At 56.4% G+C, this 21,177-nt stretch overlaps 1 protein-coding gene across 1 annotated transcript in view; it reads right to left on the bottom strand.

Moving 5' to 3' along the window:
- Positions 1-13,428, bottom strand: part of TRPV4 (transient receptor potential cation channel subfamily V member 4) — a 38,916-nt gene extending 25,488 nt beyond the window's left edge. Inside the window, exon 1 of the mRNA XM_034791513.1 lies at positions 13,299-13,428. The gene's annotated coding sequence lies outside the window, so the exon portion shown is untranslated. The remainder of the gene's footprint in view (positions 1-13,298) is intronic.
- Between the last annotated feature and the right edge of the window lie 7,749 nt (positions 13,429-21,177).

The raw sequence follows: 21,177 nt of genomic DNA, 5'->3' as shown, positions 1-21,177 counted from the left end.
GAAAGCAATAGCCCAAGTGCTCAGGATCTAGGTCATGTCAGGCTTTCAATATGAATAGCTACAGACACAGGCTCCCGCCAGCGCTCAGCTGGCAGCAGCCTGGAAATTACCAGCACTCCAAGGGTTAATTTCAACACACAGTAAAATTCCAGGGCAGATTTTACAGCTGTATGCTCCAGGCAGCCTAATCTGCTGAGCACCCCTCCAGCGGCCTGGATCGTCCCGTGGGACGAGGGACGATTCCACTCCCCAGGGCTGTCCAGCCTCCGATCCTGGAAACAAGGACAACCACCTCCCCTAGTTTTTAAGGAGAGAATCCTGACCCATCAGCCCCAGGCCAGTAGTTCCCTGCCCCACTCCTTAAAGGAGCCCACAGCCGGGGGCTCCCTCGATAGCCAGGCAGTTGTGCCATTGTTCTCAGTGTCTTTCATCCTCTCTGGCTGTTTAAAGGGGATCTGAGAACTGTGGGGAAGGGATCCGGAGAAGTTCCTCTGGCCCCGCTCGCTGCATGCAGCCCACACACTGGGCAGCTGGGATATACCTATACCTACCTCACAGAGCTCAAAGGGACCCTGAAAGGTCATCAAGTCCAGCCCCTGCCTTCACTAGCAGGACCAAGAACTGATTTCGCCCCAGATCCCTAAGTGGCCCCCTTAAAGATTGAACTCACAACCCTGGGTTTAAGCAGGCCAATGCTCAAACCACTGAGCTATCCCTCCTGGAAGGCCTGGAGTTCCCATGACCCTCCCTGGAAGGTCTGGCTTTCAGAAGGACGTGATCGGTGCTGCCAACTCTCACGGTTTCCTCCCCAGTTACAGGATTCTGGCTGAGGCGGCCAGAGCTCCCCCCTCAAGGTTTTGGGTAGGAGAAGGAGGAGACTGGAAAGTGTTTGGACAGAACCTGGCACAATGGGACCCTGATCTCAGGGCACAGAACCGATGTCAAGGGCAGAACTGACAGGAGAACTTACGTGGCAGGGGAGAACTTGATGCATGGAGGGAACTGACTTGAGGGCTGCGGGGGGCAGAATGACTAACTGGGATGGAGGATGGGTGCGATGAGGGCACAGAACTCATGACTGACAATGCTGGGTTTGGGGAGAAGCTGAAAGCTACACGCCGTCAGGCGGCAGTGACAGCTCCTGCAGCAGGGGCCAGAACCACCGTACGCTGGGCGAGCTGGTAGCACGGATTGGCACACACAGCTGCAGAGAGGTGGTTCAATAATCACAATCCCCAGGATTTCGGGGCTAATCTCATGATTTCTGGGCTGGACTCGCACAGGGTGAATCTTTAGGGTTGGCAGTAATGTGATTTGCAGAGGGGGCAGAGCGTGTTATCCCTGATCTTGAAGTGCACCATGGCAGCAGAAGTTCCCGCTCCCCTCCAGGGAGGAGAGAGGGTGGCGCGTACGGAGGGAAACAGACTAAACTTCTAGCGGCACCCACAGCAGAGACTAAACACGATGATCTGCCTCCCGGTCACATAGTCACTCGGCCTGGCAGGTGGTGAGGGCTGGTACAGGAGGGTTCATGGCTGGGCTTAGGGAAAAAAACCTGCCAAGACAGAAGTGTCCGGGCCTGCCAAGGATTGTGCCGAACCGCACGGATGGGTCTTGGTACATCGCAAAAGGAGACCACCGAGAACAGGTCCCACCAGCTGATCAAATAACTGCCAGTGCTCTGCACCCACAGATGGCTCCTCATGCATGCTACAAAGGCAGGTCCGCATCCTCTTCTCCACTGTACGGAGAGCAGAGGCATCTCAGACAGTCCATGGCAGAGGTGAGGCCGGAGCCCAGGTCTCCCGAGTCCCAATCCCAAGCCCTAGCCATTGGCCCACGCTGCCCTCCCATTCTTGCCACTAACCCTGATTATAAAGAGACACTAAAACCACCCCAGGAAAGTGCCTTAAATACCCTGGGAGAGAAGTACCAGTAAACGAGGAGTCTGTCGTGTTGGGAGCCCGGTGACACAGGCAGCGAGACGGCAGAGACTGGATCCATTGTCCCCATCCTGCTTTTGGTTAATGGAGCAGGGGGAGGAGGGTGTTGGGGGGCAGTGCTCTGGAGGGGAGGGGTGCCCGTGAGAAGCTGTTTGTCTTTATGGCCCGTTCCTGCTCCCGGGAGGTTTCCCATGGATATACTAGGGAGAAGGCTCAAGCCCTCGGTGGGCAGGGTCCCTGCAGGCTGCCACATGCGGGCCGTGTTTCCAGCGAGCCCGCCTACCACATTAGCCTCCCCCTCCCTGGGGCACCTGGAAGAGCCTTTCACACCTTTACGTGGGATGGATCCTAGTTTAAAGCACTGGCTGAGTGTTAGCTGGGAACGAGCCCTCCCCACCATCCCAGGGCAGGATGGCATTTGGGGGTGTGGGGGGGAATCTATGTCCTTCAGCTCTTTTGCTCATTTTCAGCTCCTCAGAGCCTGGCCTGACTGGAAAAGGCAGGCAGATCCCCAGCCACCCAGCCACGAACCCTTGGTTTTATGAACCATAGCGCTGGACGTTTGCAAGCCAATGGCTCTCCAGTCTGTCGGGAGCTTGTGAAAGTCTCATGTGCTCCCATGAATGGCTGCTTACCCTCTGTCCACCCGTTTGGGTGCCAGGGGCATGCAGCCCGAGGGATGCCACCCAACCCAACATCCCTGGGATCTTCCCAGCACGGTCAAGGCGATCCCAGACCCCACGAGCCACGTGAGTGGGACCCCAGCTACTAACAGAGTCTAAGTGACACTTTGCAGCCCGAACCCCGAAGCAATTTCATCACTACGTGGCCGACACACGTCCTGATGCCAGACCCAGCAGAGCCATGCCCACGACACCCCAACACAGCGATGCTCAGACGGAGGCGTGAGAGCCGCACGCGGTTCGCTGATGTTGCAGCGCGTGATATTAAAACACGGGGTGATTTAATTATTAACCAACCTAAGCTATTAGCCAATCCGATGCTTTTAAAAATTAACCAATTAAGTTATTAACTTATTTACTGTGAGAATAATATATAGATATAAACTATTTGCCCCGTCATGCTGTGTAACTATGAATCTACAGCACTATAGTCAATGAAACGATGAATTCCCGTGAGCGTGGCTCTTTTGGGTAACGCTGATCCCTTACTTGGCCCCTGAACCCCCGAGGTCTGAGCATCGCTGCCCCAGCACAATGTCATGCAACGTGAACCCACCGCCGCCCCCGATCGAGTGACTCCATCGCTGCATGTCTCAGCCCTTCCGAAACGCCCTGGGCACAGGAAGGAGATAGTGATCTGGGCGCTGCGTGCCCGGGCAGCAACCTCAGCGCTCACGACTCAGCGTGAGGTTTAACAAACCGGCTCCAGCTGCACTGACCCCACATTGCCTTTCTCGGGTTCCTCTTTCTTCTCACACACAGTGGGGGGGTGCCCAGGCAGCCTTTGCTTTACAGTCCTTTGTTATTTAATCATGCCGGTTGTATCTTGCCCCCCACACCAGAGGGGTATCGCATGTCCCATTAACATAGCTGCACCCACCCCGGGGGAGAACAGATCACATTGTTATGTACACCCCGGGGTCGGGGACACACAGGCCTCTCCAGCACTGAAAGTCAGGAAACTTTCCACACGGAAGCTGCTGCAATGGGAGAAGCTGGTGCAATGGGATGCCGTAGAGGCTAGGTCCTTCCATGGAAATGACCTTCCCAGAAGCAGCAGAGCAGAGGCAGTAGGGTGACCAGACAGCAAGTGTGAAAAATCGGGACAGGGAGTGGGGGGTAGTAGGAGCCAATATAAGAAAAAGACCCAAAAATCGGGACTGTCCCTATAAAATTGGGACATCTGGTCACCCTAAGAGGCAGGCACGAGACTGAAGATTCCTCTGTGGCTGGGCCGTGCCTGGCCAGAGGCGCACAGGAGCGGCAGGTGGCGCAATTAAAAAAAACCATCCACATGGGGCACGTCCCATCGCTGCACCAGCGTCGGCTTCCAGTGAGTGATGTCCCCTGGCCCGCTAGCCAGCAGCGCTGGCTGTGTGTGCCAGGCGCGGGGCACTCTGCTGGGCGATACTCAGGGCAGCAAGTGCTATGGCCAGTGAGAAGCTCTTACTAAACACCATTGTGAAGAAAACCAAGGGAGTGGATGGGGTAACAGGACAGGGGCTCCACACCCAGGACCACGCACAGGGCCTGGCTGGTGCTCGGTTGGGAGTGCTGTTGTAGGAGGATGAGTGCTGCTGGCTTTGGGGTGAAATGCAGTGGACGTCTCAGAGAGGGGATGGGTCTGACAGCTAAAGGATCGGGAGAAGGAAGGGGGACTAGAAGTAGGGAGAGGAGCATGCAGCCAGGCCCGCGTGCGTGAGGCAGACAGAAGGCACCATGCTGGTAGAAAGGCAGGAGTTCATTACAAACAATCAGGGATTTCCAAGAGTGTTCAGAGTCCAGCTTAGAGCTGGGTTAAAGTCACTCCAAGGGCCCAGCCCCGAACTGACACAGACCGACAGCAAGCGGGCAAAGCTACTCTGCCAAAGAGAGAGCGAAGGCTGGCAGCCGAAAATCTGCCAGGGGAGTCTCACCCAGAGACCCATCTCCCTGCCCAAGACCAAGCAGAACCCGGAATGTCGATTCCTCGCAGTCAAATCCACCAGGCGCACTGACCTCAACCCCATCAGAATTGGCAGAAAGCTCCAGTCAGTTTGGCATGGACGGGCACGAGCATCGAAACCCAGTGATAGCTCAGGCAGACAGCACGGGGCAGCGTTTCTGTTCAGTACGGGGACGAGAAAGCTTTTATTGTATATTTTATTGATTAAAGTGTGTTAGGTCCAGAAAGCCTTGGGCAGGAGGCACCTTAGAAATCTTTATTACTATGACAAGTGGTTTCTCTCTCTTCTACACATGAACCTCCTGACTTGGAAGGAGCCGATCCCACAGAGTGAAGTCCCGATCAGGCCGGAGAGCTTCTGATTCCGCTTCTGCACCCCAGCCCTGCATCCCGTCCCGCCTCGAGGGAGCCAAGGCAGGCTGGAAACAGACCAGGAGTGCCCCTCTGTGCGCCGGGCGTGTGGAGGAGACCGCAGGGCACGGTTTGTTGCGTCCCACGTTGCTGTTACTGTGCTGCTCGCCCCAGCCACGCTGACGACAGCGGCAGAAGGACAGACATGAGAGCAGAACGACAGGCAGCTCCAATCTGGTCGTTTCTGTCTCTGGCCCTTTTCTTGGCTTCCTTGTGTAGTAACATGGGAGGAGATTCAGTGACAAACAGAGTATTTACAGGGACTGGGTGGATCTGCAGATTGTGACTATACGTTTGCTTTGGTCATTCACAGCCCCTTGCCAGAGCGATATACTAATAGATCTCTTGGCTTTCCCCTGTCCCACAAACTCAGGAGTGTTCCCCTGGACTTGACGTTCTGGGTCAGATAAGGAGGGGATCCAGACCAGAGCTGAGTGCAGACATCTTGGAACTGCAGCTGCCCGTCTCCACGCTGGCAGGGCTGGAGCAACGGTGAGGATTACAGGCTCCCTGCCCAATTCTGCTGTCACTTAACCTCTGGCAAGCCTGCTGCAGTCAGCACGAGCACAGGAATTGAGTCCATCTGCAGGGAGATTCCGACAGATCAGACCCTGATTTTTACTGCTCAGCCCTGGTGTCACACTCCTCATCTGAGGCTCGCTAAGTGCTGCAATGGTGGATGTCATTCCACCACCAGCACTCGGGGCATATCTACACTGCAACAACAGCCCCGTGGCTGGTCCGTGTCAGCCGACTCGGGCTTGCGGGCCACAGTCTACAGGGCTCTAAAATTCCAGTGTAGATGTTCGGGCTTAGGCTGGAGCCTGGGTTCTGGGACCCCAGAGGGTGAGGCTCCCAGCCGGCCGGGATATCTACACTGCAATTGGATATCCCCGTGAGCCTGAATCAGTGGACATGGGCTGGCCACCAGTGAACACACACCCTCCTCGCCCAGAGGGATGAAGGGATTGGCCCAAGGTCACACAGTGAGTTACAACCAGAGCCAAGAAGAAAAGCCAGTTCTCCAATATCCCAGTCCTTTGCTTTAACCATTAGGCCATGCTCCCCCTTGCTATGTATTACTTTGTAGATCCCCCGTGGTGCTTCAGAGGACACGCCCAGTCCCAATTGTCACCGTGCCCTCTGTGATCCCCAGCACACTGGTCAAAACCCAGCTGGGATAATGCCACTGCACCAACCACAATTCCTGGAATACCTGTTGGAACAGCACTCGAAATGGGGGCCGGCGTCACTCCAGAAACACACCCCTCCATGGACTGGGAGTTTGTTTTTCACTTACTCTGATCTAATCCCCAAAAGGAGAAAACCAACTGAACAGCCTCACTAGGTGGGAACTTGGCTTTTCCCATCCAAGCCCATTGTCACTGTCGATTCCTGACTGGTTCTGTGCCTCTCTGTTTGCTGCCAGGGAGAATCCAGACTGCCTCATGGTGTGGGGCAAACAAGCACAGCTGTGTTTAGGCGAGGCACAGTCACTGGGACTCAGGAGATCACAGACAGGTGGGTCAGGCCCACAAGTCGCGGGGGAGGAGTGGGGGTTAAACAAAGTTCCACCAGCCCTAATCTCACTACAAACGTTTTAGGAAACACTAGCCTTGATTTCAGCGGCAACCGTTTTTTATTTGAATGTCACTATCCGCTCCCCCGGGGTTTGCACCCCAGTAACGCGGCCGATTCCTTGCAGAGGAGAACGAGAATGGGACGGCACAAAGGCGGAGCCGACAGGTCTGTTTTCATGGCTGGAGCAGAGCAAAGTGCGGAAGGTGAGTCAATGCCCGGCATGATGGAAAATGCAGGCAGCTTGGTAAGATCCGGTGGTGTTATTAGGGACACCGGGAGGAAGTTTGCTTTGGAAACTGCGTGCTGATTCTAACTGGCCCCATTGAGTGGAGAAGCCCCAACAATCCCAGAGGCGGACGGGCTGCCTGATGAGGTGATGGCCAGGGGATGAATTGGATTTCATTGAGCTTTTAGTTTATTTGTCTTTTTTCCAGATTTCCCCACCCTGCAGGTCATCCTGTTTTCATAACCAAAGCCCAGTTTGCACAGATTTGTCGGCTACAGGGCTACTCCAGGCCTGGGCTCAGGGTAAGCAACAGCCTGTGTTCTCTGGGCTGGTGCCTCCGTGCTGCCAGAACACTGCACAGAGCTGCACTGTGCTCCTTGGCCATCAGACGCCCCATGGAGAGTGTGCAGCCTCCAGCCTGTGGCCACAGCCCTTTCCAGCTAAAGGCCACTATTCTGCTACCCTCCCGTAACGCGCTCCCACCAGACCACCTCAGCCAGCGATTTCATCAGCTTTCACAGCCTAAGCAAAGTCAGGCTTGGCCAGTGCTTGGATGGGAGACCTCCCTGGAAACCCAGGAAGTGGTGTTAATGATTCAGGAAGTGGCACATGTCCTTAACATGGCTGTTAAGAATCCCCTGGCCCTTTTATTTCAAGAGCAGGGAGGGGCGTTAAGCCCAGCATCCTGGCAAAAGTCCACTTTGGGCGATGACAGGCCAGCTCCCTGAGCTCCCCCTGAAGTTTCAACTGTATCCTGGATTCCCCTTCGCTTCCTGGCCAAACTGTTGTGTAGTGTTGCTCCATCGGTGCTGTGCTCCATCCCAGATGCAGCTGCCTTTTCAGCAGAGATCCTGTATGTTAGAGCCTGTTTGTAGAGGGCTTTGGGCTCTTCTGGGATAAACAGTGCTACAGAAATGTGAGATGTGGCCACCATCAATATTCCACCATTGAGAACACTCTGCTAGCAGCTTGTGTCCTGGCACATCCACGCCTGGTGCTTGAAGGGCTGGCCCAGGTCCTGAGGCTGTATTAGCTCTACGAAGTAGCATGTTTCTAAGGCCTCTAACGCCATAGCATCTGGGTACCACTTTGTGCAGCCATTCAAACCTCCCCCATACCCCACCATCGCAGAACACCACTGTCACACATCACTCCACGGGGCATAACAGGCATTAAGTCTAGGCGGTGTCCAGCCCACACCAGAGCACTTGGGCTCCCATCTTTCCCCCATAGGTCTCCTGTATTCACCATCAGTCGTTCTCCATCTCCTCAGAGTCCCCCATTTTCCTTGCTCTGTCTTCCTGGTCCCCTTTCCTCTCCTCTGGTTATAGCTCCAGCACTTTCCCAGCTGTTCTGTGACATAAGTTGATGGTCTTAGTCCAGTTCCTGGTGAGACACTTGTCCACATCCGTCAAGCCACCAGCACAACTTGCGTTAAAGCTGGTAAAATATCTTTGGGACTGCCATGGTGTCAATATGCCCAGGTATCACACTGTAAAATAGGCCGCTGTTGCTGTTAGGAGACCAAATAGCAGAAATGGTTTCTTCCATCAGCCTTCAGCTAGGAGACCCGACCTCCCCCTGGACGGGGCCTCTGCCTTCAGCTAGGAGACCCAACCTCTCCCCTGGACGGGGGCCTCTGCCTTCAGCTAGGAGACCCGACCTCTCCCCTGGACGGGGGCCTCTGCCTTCGGCTAGGAGACCGACCTCTCCTCAGGACGGGGGCTTCTGCCTTCCGTAGGGTGACCAGGTGTATGGTCAATACTCAGTCAAAAAGGGACCATGGCGGCTCCGGTTAGCACCGCCAACAGGGCCGTTAAAACTCCAGTCGGCGGTGATGAGGGTCTGAGGCAGGCTAGTCCCTACCTGTCATGGGGCACCGTGCTGCACCCCAGAAGCAGCCAGCAGGTTCGGCTCCTAGGTGGGGGGGTCATAGGGCTCCACGCACTGCCCCCACCCCAAGCACTGGCTCTGCACTCCCATTGGCCACGAACCGGCCACTGGGAGCTGTGGGGGCGGTGCCTGCGGGCGAGAGCAGTGCACAGAACAGCCTGCCGTGCCTCCACCTAGGAGCCGGACCTGCTGCTGGCCGCTTCCGGGGTGCAGCACAGTCTGTGGTGCCACGACAGGCAGGAAGCCTGCCTTAGCGCCCCCGCTGCGCCGATGACCAGGACGCCAGAGGTAAGCCCGCGCCCCAACCCCCTGCTCCAGCCCTGAGCTCCCCCCAAACCTGGAGCCCCCTCCCGCACCCTGAACCCCTCATTTCTGGCCCCACCCTGGAGCCTGCACCCCCAGATGAAGCCCTCACCCCCTCCTGCACCCCAACCCCCTGCCCCAGCCCAGAGCCCCCTCCCACACCCTGAACCCCTCTGCCCCACCCCCCAGCCTGGAGCCCCCTCCTGCACCCCAAACCCCTCATCCCCGGCCCCACCCCAGAGCCTACACCCCCAGGTAGAGCCCTCACCCCCTCCCGCACCCCAACCCCCTGCTCCAGCCCAGTGAAAGTGAGTGAGGGTGGGGGAGAGTGAGCCACCAAGAGAGGGGGAATGTAGTGAGCAGGGGGCAGGGCCTCGGGGAAGGGGTGGGGAAAGGGCGTGGCCTCAGGAAAGGGGCGGGGCTAGGGTCTTCGGTTTTGTGAGATTAGAAAGTTGGCAACCCTAGCCTTTGGCTAGGAGACAACGACCTCTCCCCCTGGACAGGGCCTCCCCGCAGTGATGCAGGGCCCTGCCACCTTTAAAGGAGAATGCCACAATAGTCTTGCACAGGGGCACTTGGGAACCGCTGCTGCCCACTCGCTGGGCCAGGCACCTGTCACATCTCTGCAATCTGCTCTGGATTCCAGTCCCTTCCCTGGTGCCCTGCAGCGGGGACCTTCTGACCTATATAGCTCGGGTTATAGACACACCTGAGATTCCCTCTCTGCCCCAGACGTCAGGACAGCTGGGAGTCCGCTTTACAGGGAAGGGCTCCCAAGAATCCCGGTGTCAGCGAGGGGCTCTCGGATCTGCAGCTCAGTCCCCAGAGCTTGTTGACCTTTAGGTCACACTCAGAGGCCTGTTTATTTGCACAGGCTTTTGGCAGAGGGGATACTGGGTGGGGTCAGAGGTTCTGTTTCCCTTGGGGGCTGGGGCTGCAATTTGCATGGAGCCAGGTGGTACCAGGGTTCCATTCTTGGCTTTAAATTTCCAAAGAGACTGACTGACCCAGGCATGCTCCAAATCCAAACCGGCCAGCAGCTATCCAGCCGTCTCCACACCGCCTGCAGGTTTGCCCCTGAGATCCAGCCTGAAAGGTGGTGAGTGACCCACCTTGGGGGAGCTGCAAGCCACACACAGGCAGGCTCCAGTTTTGGATCCAGAGCTACAATTTGTGGCTCGAGGACATGCACACACACACACACACTCTGCATGAGAAGCACCAGAGCAGAATGAGACTGACCCGCCATTAATGCCACATGACACAGCAGGAAGGGAGGGCCGTGCACGCTAATCGCCGTCATTTCCCCGGGCACACACAGGCTAGTACAGTCCCAAAGTTTCATTTGGAGAAAAAAAGCAATGCCTGCAGTCTGCCTTGTGAATTAGCAGCGTCTGGGTCACTCCCGTCCTTGGCATTCAAACCACTGCTTCTCTGATGAGCCATCAGACGTGTTTCCTCTTAGGAGGAAGCCACTCGACACAAAAGATTTAAACTTCCCGTTTCTATGTATCCTCTCGACAGAAGCGGGACAATCTCGCTGCAGACTGCGAAGCCCTGAGAGCCGACGCCAGGGGAGAGTCACTAGTAATTAGCAAAAAGAAGAACAGGAGTACTTGTGGCACCTTAGAGACTAACAAATTTATTAGAGCATTTGTTAGTCTCTAAGGTGCCACAAGTACTCCTGTTCTTCTTTTTGCAGATACAGACTAACACGGCTGCTACTCTGAAACTAGTAATTAGCAATGCCAATCACACGAAATCACAAATGATTCCCGGCTCTGGACTCTGGGGCTGACCTGGTGTACCAGGCAGGGCTNCAGGAGTACTTGTGGCACCTTAGAGACTAACAAATGCTCTAATAAATTTGTTAGTCTCTAAGGTGCCACAAGTACTCCTGTTCTTCTTTTTGCAGATACAGACTAACACGGCTGCTACTCTGAAACTAGTAATTAGCAATGCCAATCACAAGAAATCACAAATGATTCCCGGCTCTGGACTCTGGGGCTGACCTGGTGTACCAGGCAGGGCTTGTGTTGCCGTGTCTTGTACAGACCTAGACACACTCTCAGCTGAGGAGCAGACGGGGGCGGGAGGGGGACTGCTGATGTGTTACTGTGGCTCTTTGGCAATGTACATTGATAAATTCTGGCTTCTTCTCAGGCTCAGGTTGGTCACCCCGGTCTAGATACTGAACTCTCCTCTCTTCAGGGCCACTGGGGGAAGCCACTGCCTGCCCTGCACCTGTCCCATGAGGACATAATGACCCTGTCAATAACATAGGGGTCTGTCACCACAAAGGACAGCCTGCCTTGGACTGGGCTAGTCTCTCCGACAAGGCCCAGGGTGGACAAGCAAGTGGGCATCGCCTACAAATGCCAAGAATTGGTTCAACAAGAATTCCTGTAGAAAACTAAGAAAACTGCTGCTCAAATTGCTCCCAAACGAGCACACTCCCTAATCTACCCTGGAAATTCACCCCCGCCAGTCATAGGGCATGCCGGCGGAGTGACACATACACTCTGGAAACCAGCCCGGCTGACTTTGTTATCATACAAACAATCTGGTGAGTCTGAATGGCTGCTGAGATATTAAAGTGAAAAGCAGGGTGGACAGACAGACAGACAGATAGATAGACTCCCATTAGAGTTGAAGAAGGACCCATTGATATCAGAGTGCTGGGTGTATCAGAAACACCCAGATGAGTCAGACAGAGAGATTAGACATAGATCCCTCTAGGTTTGCAACAAGGCCTCAGAGAGAGATTGCTGGACCTGGCTGGTGAATTTCCGGATTCTCAGCCATAAGGAGAGGGAAAGCAATGGTAGGTGAAATGGAGGCAGGCGGGTCAAGAGGAGTTCCCCTCCGTCACCAGTCAGAGAGCTGCGGATTTAGCCTGCTGAGCATTTGTGGGATTCAATGCGCCTGCAGCCATTCCTCACCACATCCCAAATCCTGTCACAACACGCCTGATTGCACCAGAAAGCGATTCCCCGCCCTGAATCCAACTTCTGGCCCGGGGGCGGTGCCTGCCTGGCCACTGCAGTGGCTACAGAGTCGGCTTTTCCGTTCCCTGCCACCACAGATGCCAGATAAAAGGCTTTCCCGACAGTGCTGAACCCCAGTGACACGGAAGACCATTCAAGAGGGGTGCTGGAGCCCAGTAACCCTGACATCGCCTATAGCACATGGAGCGTTTGCTCCCATCAGCCCAACGACTGAATTGCAGGGAAACTCCCTGCACTAGGGTATTTCACCGACAACCCGCAACAGAGATTTCAGCCAGGCAGAAACCATTGCACTGTTCACCACTGCTTCATGCCTCTCGTACACGGGGTGAAACACGCCTCCCCAGCTGTGCCACACGCATGGTACGTCGTCATGGACGCAACACCCTCCCAGCAGGACTTGCCACTAATGAATGCTACTGTACTTGGTGCCAGGACTGCTGCTCCCTCTCTTCGGTTCATATAATCACCGCCCCATCTGAGCATGTGCCAGTAGCGCATTAAGTGATGACCTGTGTTAGCTCTCTCCTCTCCCCAGGGGAAGAGAACGGTTTGGAAGGGAGGGTTTGTTTGGGAATTACTTATTTATCGGATACTTCTCGACACAGGCTGCTACATGTTTGTGAGAGGAGGGAAGGGCGAGGAAAGGCGCCTTGTGCTTTAAGGAGAAGGTGGCAGGGTTGTGTGGCAAAGTTCCAGTCGCACACATGAACCAAGCCTGCTCCACAGCAACCGACCTGATAGTGTCACTTCCGACACCCCCCCCAACACGCTCCAGCTCCCTAACTCTGGGCAGTGACCCGGGCAGGTACAGAGCCTCAGAGAGGCCAAAGCCCCAATGGAGAGGAGAAATGCTGCCCCCAGCAAAACAGTGTGTGACCCCTGGAGAGGGCATCCCCACAGCATCCTAGGGGAGGGGGATCCCCCAGGTGTGGTAGGGAGCCGAGCCCCAGGGAGGGGGGGAGGAATCCTCCAGGTGCGTCCTACAGAGCGGAGCCCCAGGGAGGGGGGGATCCCCAGGTGTGGCAGGGAGCCGAGCCCCAGGGAGGAAGGGATCCCCAGGTGTGGCGGGGAGCCGAGCCCCAGGGGCGGGGGGGATCCCCAGGTGGGGCGGGGAGCCGAACCCCAGGGGCGGGGGGGGATCCCCAGGTGTGGCGGGGAGCCGAGCCCCAGGAGCTCGGGGCAGCCCGGCGGGGATGCTGGGAAAGCCCGGAGGGGACCGGGCTCCGCAGATGGTTCGGTTCTGTCTCCCGCGCCCCGCCCAGCCCCACGCCTCCCCGCCGCGGACAGGCGGCGCCCCGGTACCTTCCGTTCGCTTCCCCGGCGGAGCGCAGCTAAAGCCGAAGGGGCCCGGCCCGGCCCGTCTCCCCCGGAGCGCTGGGGTCTCTGGGGCGCGCCGCAGAGCCGGGACTGGCCGCCCCGCGCTGGCCGTGATTGACCTGAGTCCCGCGGCCCCACCCCGCCTGGAGCGAGGGAGGGAGCCCGGGCCGCCCCCCGGCCCAGCGCCAGCCCCTGCCGGCGTCTCCAGCCGGAGCGGCTCAGGTTCCCTCCGAGTGCACCGCCTCCTGCCCGGCCCTGCGCGCCCCGACCCTGCCCCTGACCCTGCCCCGGGGGACCCGGACCCTGCGCCGCCCGGCACCTGGGGACCCGCTCCCTACACCCCGACCTTGCCCCGGGGAACCCGGACCCTGCGCCCCGACCCTGCTCTGCCCAGCACCTGGGGACCCGCTCCCTACACCCCGACCTTGCCCCGGGGGACCCAGACCCTGCGCCCCGACCCTGCGCTGCCCGGTACCTGGGGACCCGCTCCCTACACCCCGACCTTGCCCCGGGGGACCCAGACCCTGCGCCCCGACCCTGCTCTGCCCAGCACCTGGGGACCCGCTCCCTACACCCCGACCTTGCCCCGGGGGACCCAGACCCTGCGCCCCGACCCTGCTCTGCCCAGCACCTGGGGACCCGCTCCCTACACCCCGACCTTGCCCCGGGGGACCCAGACCCTGCGCCCCGACCCTGCTCTGCCCAGCACCTGGGGACCCGCTCCCTACACCCCGACCTTGCCCCAGGGGACCCGTTCCCTGCGCCCCGACCCTGCCCCGGGGAACCCGCTTCCTGCACCCCGACCCTGCTCTGCCCAGCACGGGGGGACCTGCTCCCTGTGCCCTGATACTGCCCGACACAGGGGGACCCTGCTCCCCGACTCTGCGTTGTCCAGCACCAGGGACCCACTCCCTGCGTCCCGACCCTGCCCCGGGAGACCCGAACCCTGCCCTGGGGGACCCTGCGTCCCGACCCTGCGCTGCCTGGCACCCGGGGACCCGCTCCCTGTGCCCCGACCCTGCCCCGGGGGACCCACTCCCTGCGCCCTGACCCTGCCCTGCCCAGCACCTGGGGACCCGCTCCCTACACCCTGCCCCTGCCCCAGGGGACCCGCTCCCTGCGCCCCAACCCTGCCCGGCTCCCTGCACCCCGACCCTGCCCAGCACAGGGGGACCCGCTCCCTGTGCCCCGACCCTGCCCCGGGGCACCCGCTCCCTGCGCCCCAACCCTGCCCTGCTCGCACAGGGGGACTCGCTCCCTGCACCCCGACACCTGTGGACCGGCTTCCTGCTCCCTGATTCTGCCCTGCCCAGCACAAGGGGACCTGCTCCCTGTGCCCCAACCCTGCCCGACACAGGGGGACCCACTCCCTGAGCCCGGACCCTGCCCTGCGTCTCGACCCTACCCCGCCTGGCACCGGAGGACCCACTCCCTGCACCTCGACTCTGCCCTGCTCCCCAGACTCTCTTCTGTGCCTGGTATGGGGAGACCCGGACCCACCCTGCTTCCATAGCACCCCTGCTCCACGGGAGCTCATTAATGTGAAGGGACTGGAACAAAGACAAGAGGGGCAGCACAATGGGAATGAGGGACAGCTGGTGCCAGGTAAGAACCACCCAGCTCAGCCTGTGCCCCTCCCACTGCCCTGCTGTCCCTCCCTGAAACACCAGCCTTGGTCTCTCCTTTTCTCACCGGAGATCCAGGGAGGGGCACAAATGACGCCTGGGGCCTTGGCCAGGAAACTCACTTGCCTTGTGAGAGAAGCTGGGACGTCACCCAGCTCTTCCCACCCCAGTTGTGCAAGCCTGCCCCTGCTTACAACAGCCTGCTCAGGAGACTAGCGTGGTTTGCATGGGGCTGGGTGTAGCTGGGAGGCCCCAATCCCGGTGCTGGAGGAGAGGGTCTGAACTGGAACTCCCTGGAGGCTGGAGGAGAGGGGTCTGGAGAACTTGGGCTAGGAGAGAGAGAGAGCATTCCTGAGGGCTGGGGTAACTCTTTACCTGACTCCTCTCCCCTGGTTTCAAGCCCAGCATTGTCTATGCCAGGGGCCCCTGCAGATCCAAGCTGTAGATCGGGGTCCCTTCTGGACAGGGACCGTGTGGGCAGCAGCTAGGACATTGGGGGTGCTACTGTCAAGCAAAGGATAAAGCAGAACAAGCAATTTCCATTCCAAGCAAATTGAGGAACCTGTTTAACGTGAGCGTAATAATGCCCGTTGCTGGGTAACTGCGCTAGGCTGTTGGTGCTGCATTGGAAGTTACCGAGCCACCATACAGCATCTGGGAAGAAACCTTTTGACCTCTAAAGATGACTTCTGATCTCGACAGGCCACTCCCTGGAGGCTGCGTGGCGTAAGCCTACCAGCAAAGAGCAATTGCTAGTTTACTGCCATGTGCATGCACCTGGATTTTGGTGTAGTAAGTGGAGCTGAGGACTATGAATCAGGACTCCTGAGTTCTGTTCCTAACTTGCTACCAACTTGCTGTGTAACCTTGGGCAACACAATTGTGCTTGTTTCTGTGTGTGTAAATGCATATAATGCCTACTTCGGAGGCTTTCATTTAAGTGGGTTAAGAACGCTGGGATCACTGAATGGACAGGGTGCTGAAGTTGCATAAAGTACTATTATCATCTATTATAAGCAGAGCAGGTAACATTATACGTAAGTTTACCTGACACCTTCCATTATAAGATCCTGTTTTCAGTTGCTTATAACTTTGCCACATTTTAACCATTTGGGATGAAATTTTCCATGCCAGGTGTTTGCCTCCAGCTGAACTTTTTTGGAAAGTTTCAGCTAAAATGGTTCAGCTATTTTATAGAATGAGGTTAGGGGGAAATACATTATTTTGCCCATGTCAAAAAAATTCATACAGCTGTTCTGTTGGGAAGTTCTAGCACCTACCTGCTTTGGAGAAAGCACTTGAAATATGGCAGTGGGATTGCCCAGTGTCAGAAGTGCCTTTTGCTATTCCCATGGAAATCTGCCAAATTTAGCAGTTATTAGCATTTGAAAAATCTCACTTTGTACATGCTCAGTAGAGACTTGTTAGAGTTTGGCAGCTAAATTCTCCAAAGCGTCCATCCACACTGAGCATGCTCCAACCCCTTGCAATGTGGCCATGTGTGACCAGTCTGAACATGCACCCAGGGCCGGCTCCAGGCACCAGCTTAACAAGCAGGTGCTTTGGGCAGCCAAGGGAGAGGGGCGGCACCTGCGGCAATTCGGGGGCGGCAGGTCCCTCACTCCCTCTAGGAGCGAAGGACCTGCCGCTGAACTTTTTTTTTGCTTGGGGCGGCAGAAATGCTGGAGCCGGCCCTGCATGCACCATCACCACAGAGTGACTGAGCACGCTCCAGCCCAGGGCTGCAGGGCTGAGCAGGACTTTCCCTGCCATTGCGTCTCCTGGCAGCTGGAGGACGGCTGTGGCACCAGGCCCTGGAACTGAGAGCAAGGAGCCTGGCCCTCCAGTGCTGCTCTCAGTGCTCCCCTTGCAAGAGCCTGGTGGAGGGGAGATAGGAGCCTGGAAGGGAGGTGGGTTAGGAGCAGGAGGGGACAGAAGCAGAGAGAGTTGGAACAATTGGGGGGAAGGGGCAGGAGTCATGAGTGGGGGAGGATAGGAGCAGGGTTAAGGGGAACATGGATGGGAGCGGGAGCAGAGGGGAAAACGGGCAGGACTCGGGTGCGGTGAATGGGCAGGGACTGGCGGAGGGATGGCAGCAGGGGGGAATCTGAGCAGAAGGGGACAAGGAGAGCCTGGGGTGGGGGGACAGGGCAGGAGGGTCTATAACCACCAGAGAACTTGCCCCCATCCCAACCTGGAACTGCCCCCAGCATTCCTGAATCTCAACATTGCTTTGCTGTCTGCCAGAGCTGTGAAACCACCCCCAAAGCGAACAGGAGTACTTGTGGCACCTTAGAGACTAACAAATTTATTAGAGCATAAGCTTTCGTGGACTACAGCCCACTTCTTTGGATGCATATAGAGTGGAATAAATATTGAGGAGATATATATACACACATACAGAGTGTGTGCCTCCATCGCCCTCTAGCGACACGCCCACAGCAGCTCATGAAGCAAGCGCTGCCCGGGATGCTGAATGAGGCAGGTATGCTGTGCAAAGAATAGTGTGTGATCGGGTAATTAAAGACTGCATCACAGTGCATATGCACAAAGGGGTCAAATGAAGCCCTTAACGCTGGGGTCATTGTGTCCTACACAGCACATGAACGTGCACAGTGCTTTCCAGACAAACGCAAGCCAACGTCCCCAGCCCACCCAGCCCACGGTCGCTCACCGGTCTGAAGAGGGGATTCCGGTGGCACTGATGGTTATAACTAGGGCAAAGTGGAAGCGTATCAAAGCTTGGTGCCCACACAGAACAGAGCAGAGGCTGCCGTAGCCAAGGCTGGAGCCACTGAGCCCATGACATTAAATCCACAGACAATGTAGTTGCAATAATGGATAATCATTTTGTCTGATTGAGGCTGGTGCACAAAAACCAGGGGGAAAGCTGAAGACAGAACCGTTATTGAATATCTGCACCGGGAATGCCTTCGCTATAAATGGCCAAAGTCTATTCCTGTTACACCAGCTTAAATCTGGCCCAACTCTGTTTAAATCAGGCTGGATTTACCCTGGAGTAGGTGACAGCAGAATGGGATACATCCCATGCACTAGCCAACTCCAGAGTAGCTGTTGCTAAGCGTGGGGCGGTTTACATATCGTACTGCTTGGGAGTTTGGATTGGCTGAGGGGATTTTTTTAACTTCTGGTCAGTGAACAATGAGCTGCAGAAATCAGAATGTGAAGTGAGCAAGAGCAAGCACAGGAACAAGGGTGATTATTTGTAGAGAATAAAACAGCTGGGAACAAGGAGGACCCTGATCAGCCAGACGCCCATGGACCACCAGCAAGTGCGGTGATGCTATCCGTGGTCCGTTGGCCGGTTTAAGAACTGCTGTAAACTGTGGCTGTTCTGAATGGTCTTGGAATGGTATTTGTCACTGACAAAGGGCCTGATTCTGCTTCTACTGAAGTCCGTGTCAACGCTCCCATTGGGGAACAGGATAGGGCCCAATCCTTAGTGTGTCTGTAACCACTGTGCACTACACTCTCCCATTCCATCCCTTGCTTTCAAATAATCTGGTGTCCCCCCAAATGCCATTGAGAATCATTCTGAACACACATGTGCCTTATTTGTGTTAGTGTCACCTTCAGAGAGTGCCCACAAAACACTGTTTGCTCTAGAAGCCAGTGTATAGCTACAGCAGGATTCCTACCACAATCACGCCTTAGCACTTGCCTTTAGAGGGACACAGTACTGCTGCCTCCTATAAATGCTCCTTCCCCATAGTTTCTCTTCAGTGAAGTCCCTATTACTGCTACTGTCAGGAGCGAGCGGGTTTGGTAGGGAACTGACCAAGGTTCATCAGCATATTCACACTCTTGAGGACCAAAAATCTCTCTCATTATTTATAAAGTCAACCACTTTGAAAGGTGAGCTGCTGGGGCCCTTTGCGGTGGAAGTCAATGGGCTGCATCTTTGCACGTCAGCCACGGAAAGACCAAAGATGGGCAAACGTCTCCATTCAGCTCTATGAGCGGTTACATTCTGCACTGACTGATGAATGCTAAAATCACCCCACTGGCAATTAACCCTGTCACTGCTGGTCAGGACCGCCCGGGGGGGAGCAAGTGGGGCAATTTGCCCCAGGCCCCACAGGGGCCCCCCGAGAATATAGTATTACAATTTTTTTTTTAAAGGAAGGGGCTCCTGAAATTGCTTTGCCCCAGCCCCCCTGAATCCTCTGGGCAGCCCTGCTGCTGGTCAGCATCTCAGGCCCCTCCATGTGACCTGTTCGCAGAGCCTGGCTTGAACATACCCCTCACTCTGAATGCCAGGCGGCTATGAGGACAGGCACCCGTCCTGCATGTTCTGAAGATGCTGATGACTCAAGGCCACAGCTCCATCCTGGAACGTTAGGCTCTGCCCGCTGGACTCCAGCACTACGCAGGGGGATTGTGGGAGGCCATACAAAGCATTGTCCCAATGCAGCACTCCAGGGCAAGTACATCAATAAGCCAGGAGTAGCGAATGACCCTCCAAGAGCAACACTTTAAAACCAAAACAACCCCACAAGATAACTGTGCCCATCACTCTGCCCAGGGCACCTTGTTACTGTGGAAGATTCACTAGAAGCTCAGACGTTTTTGGTGTCTTGGCTTCTTGGTAATTCAGCCCCCTGCTGCTGCAGGAGAAGGGGAGTCAGCAGTCCTTCTCTCCCAGGAGATGTAGGGCAGAACACTTACTGCTCAGGACCCAGGGCAAGGAGCATGAGCGGTGCTCATCACACACAGGCAGAGCTTTCCCGCGGCTTTAAGAGCAGTTTGCCCCTTACAACACATGAGATCAGGATGGGCCTGTTGGTACTCTTCAGGTCAGGTAGGGCGGGGGGGGGGGGGGGGGGCGGCGCAGCCCTCAGGGGGTGGTCGCTGCTGCTTGTCCCCAGCTTGAGGGAGCACCTGTATGGGCTGGCTCCTCATCACTGGCCCCCAGCTGGGAAGCTACCTCACTGCTTCTGCCTTGGCTCAGGCAGGAGAACACCCATCCCAGGAATCCAGGCAGGACTCACACCTCACCATGGGCAGCAGGTGGAGTCCCCCAGCCAGAGCCCCAGCTCCACCCACCTCCCCAGAGAAGGCCCAGGCCAGCCAGTGCCCCCCAAGCTGCGCTGCACCTCCACCTCCTGAGACCCCAAGCTACCCTCCTGAGAAAAGCTCATCTCTGCCCAAGAACCTGAGATTTTGATATGCCCCATGCAGGGTCCGGGGCCAGAACGTGTTACTCAGCTTCCTGGGTTCATTAGTAATCTTCCTGTATGCCAGAGCTTACTGATGAACCCAGGAAGGTGAGTAGCACAGACCCTGCATGGGGCATAAGCAAAAGCTTCCCCTACAAACCCCACAACCAGCTGTGCTAGGGAAGGTATAGCCTGCCCTGGCCCTCTATACCCACCGCCCACGTGCCTTGCTGTAAGATAGCCGCCCCTCTGATCAGGGATTCCCCACGCTCCCTTCTCCAGCTGATCGCTATGCTGGCAGCAGCCCCGGGTGCAGTCTGAGCAATGGCAAGGTGGGGCTTGGGACCGAGCTCCTTTTCCTTCCTGCCATGGAATAGGGCTTCCTGCATGCCCTGAGACAAGGCACATTTCGAGGGAAGCCTGGATTGGTGCGGCCCTGGTCTGTAGCTCACAGGGGACAGTGCTGGCATATTCCAGCAGCCCTACATTTTACTCTGAGATCAGTCAAGTATTAGGCATGGGATCAGCTGAGCACCTGGCACATTTTAACCAACCTTTTTCCTCCTAATGCTGAACATGTGGATGGAAAAAGCAGAGCCTAGTACCTGAACGTGGAGCTAGATCCCATGGAAATACTTTAAACAGTAGAACTCTGTGCCAAGTTACAACAGCCAAGGTGGCCTGTAAAAAACACAGGTAGGAAAAGGCAGCAGGCAATTGGAACCCCATTACTCTGGGCCTGGTAGAAGTTGGAGGAGCAGGACAGCCAAATCAAGTTGAAATAGCAAACGTAAGTCGCTGAACTAAAGCTGGACCATGCTAAATAGCAAATAGCCCCATCTGCTGGTGAGATAAAGGACTCTATCTTAACTAGGCTTGTAGGTAATTTAGCTTCTCGAATTATCGAGCTGCAGATCTAGGACTCCAGATGTGTGCAGAGTGAAGCATCACATTAACAGATGCTCTATGTAAAATTTAAGAGAACAGATGGGGTGAAGACTGGCACCAAAGGAGAAGGAATTTCTCTAGTCAGATATCAAAAGAATTTCAAAACAGATG

This window comes from Trachemys scripta, chromosome 15 (assembly GCF_013100865.1).
Source record: "Trachemys scripta elegans isolate TJP31775 chromosome 15, CAS_Tse_1.0, whole genome shotgun sequence".
NCBI classification, from domain to species: Eukaryota; Metazoa; Chordata; order Testudines; family Emydidae; genus Trachemys; species Trachemys scripta.
This window is presented reverse-complemented; position numbering and strand designations above follow the sequence as displayed.